Source organism: Conger conger, unplaced genomic scaffold, assembly GCF_963514075.1.
Source record: "Conger conger unplaced genomic scaffold, fConCon1.1 SCAFFOLD_132, whole genome shotgun sequence".
Classification (NCBI taxonomy): domain Eukaryota; kingdom Metazoa; phylum Chordata; class Actinopteri; order Anguilliformes; family Congridae; genus Conger; species Conger conger.
Genome location: NW_026890298.1, coordinates 30,001 through 32,177, shown reverse-complemented (window position 1 = coordinate 32,177; position 2,177 = coordinate 30,001).

Genomic DNA, 2,177 nt, shown 5'->3' with positions numbered 1-2,177 from the left:
AAGAACAGTCGTCTCATTGGCTCAGGAGGTAAGAGCAGTCGTCTCATTGGCTCAGACGGTAAGAGCAGTCGTCTCATTTGCTCAGGAGGTAAGAGCAGTCGTCTGGCAGTTGGAGGGTTGCCGGTTCGATCCCGCACTGGGTGTGTCGAAGTGTCCCAGAGCAAGACACCTAACCCCAAAATGCCCCTGACAAGCTGGTTGGTACCTTGCATGACAGCCAACTGCTGTTGGTGTGTGTGTGAATGGGAGAATGAGAAGCATCAATTGAGTCGATTTTTGCCTCATCTTAGTCTTTTTCCTCTAGATCAGCATTATTCAGTACGCCATGTTGATCTTCTTCAAGAGTGTGTGTCCTTACAACTGCCCCCGCACACTGAGAGGAAGTGACATCACCGGCCTGCACTAGGCTACAGGCACCTTAGCCACTAAGCTACAGGCACCTTAGCCACTAGGCTACAGGCACCTTAGCCACTAGGCTACAGGCACCTTAGCCACTAGACTACAGGCACCTTAGCCACTAAGCTACAGGCACCTTAGCCACTAGACTACAGGCACCTTAGCCACTAGGCTACAGACAACTTAGCCACTAAGCTACAGGCACCTTAGCCACTAGACTACAGGCACCTTAGCCACTAAGCTACAAGCACCTTAGCCACTAGGCTACAGGCACCTTAGCCACTAAGCTACAGGCACCTTAGCCACTAAGCTACAAGCACCTTAGCCACAAGGCTACAGGCACCTTAGCCACTAAGCTACAGGCACCTTAGCCACTAGACTACAGGCACCTTCGCCACTAGGCTACAGGCACCTTAGTCACTAAGCTACAGGCACCTTAGCCACTAAGCTACAAACACCTTAGCCACTAGGCTACAGGTACCTTAGCCACTAAGCTACAAGCACCTTAGCCACTAGGCTACAGGCACCTTAGGCACTAGACTACAGGCACATTAGGCACCAGGCTATCAGCTTTCATTTGAAATTCACCAGCATTTCCTCCAGTATGAGAGGAAGCCAGGAGGCTGTGCAAGGCTGAGGGGTTCTCAATCAAACTCCCCTTATGTCATTGGCTCACAGGTCCCCCTGGCAACGCAGTGTCACTTCAGACATCTCCTTCATGTGAAGGAGGCTTTGCAGGAAGGCCACAGAGATTTATTGGGGGAGAGAGGGGGTGTCTGGAGATCAGGGGGGAGAGAGGGTGTCTGGAGATCGGGGGAGAGGGGGGGTCTGGAGATCAGGGGAGAAAGGGAGGTCTGAAGATTGGAGGCTTTGTGTAGTGATGAGATATTCAGAAGTCCTTCAAAAAAATGCCAGTACTGGACTCTGATCACCAGCTTTAAATCCGACTCTTCCACTCTTGGCATGAAACATATAACTCGTACCTTCGAAGATGGGTGTGTGAATGAATCCACTTCAGCGCCATCAAAGTTTATTCACAGCGCGCCTCTCATCACAAGAACAACTTTCCTCCCACCGATTGCCCTCGTCCATCCCAGCTCTCGGTCACACCAGGGAGGAGCGATCGATCACTGAAACCTGATCTCACATCACGGAGAACGAGGAGAACGAGGAGCGGTCCTGAGAGACGGAGAGAGGCGCATACAATGCTGTCTCACATGATTATATTGAACAACGTAGCAAAACAGATTTTGTTAGGGCGGCCTGTAGCGTAGTGGTTAAGGTAAATGACTGAGACAGGCAAGGTTGGTGCCTCTAATCCCGGTGTAGCTACATTAAGATCTGCACAGCTGTTGGGCCCTTGAGCAAGGCCCTTAACCCTGCATTGCTCCAGGGGAGGATTGTCTCCTGCTTAGTCTAATCAACTGTACGCCGCTCTGGATAAGTGCGTCTGCCAAATGCCAATAATGTAATGTTCTCAAATGAACACTCTCTTGCTCAAAACACAACTTTAGAACTGGACTCCGAAAGCCAGCTTCAAATTATCCTCTTCCACTCTTAAGAGCAGAGCCAAGGCAAACCGAGGTTCCTTCTTTGATATATAGACATTCTCCCAACCATGAAAAGAAAAAAAGATTGTGCTAAACTTGCTTTTGCCGTATCATACAGTGTCAATTCAAAGCCCCGTCATTTAAAAGGGGAAATCTGCTGATGGTAGGAGTTTCCTTCCTCCAGTTTTTTTTTGAAGTGACAACTGTCAAAACGCTGCCTCAGCTCCTGCA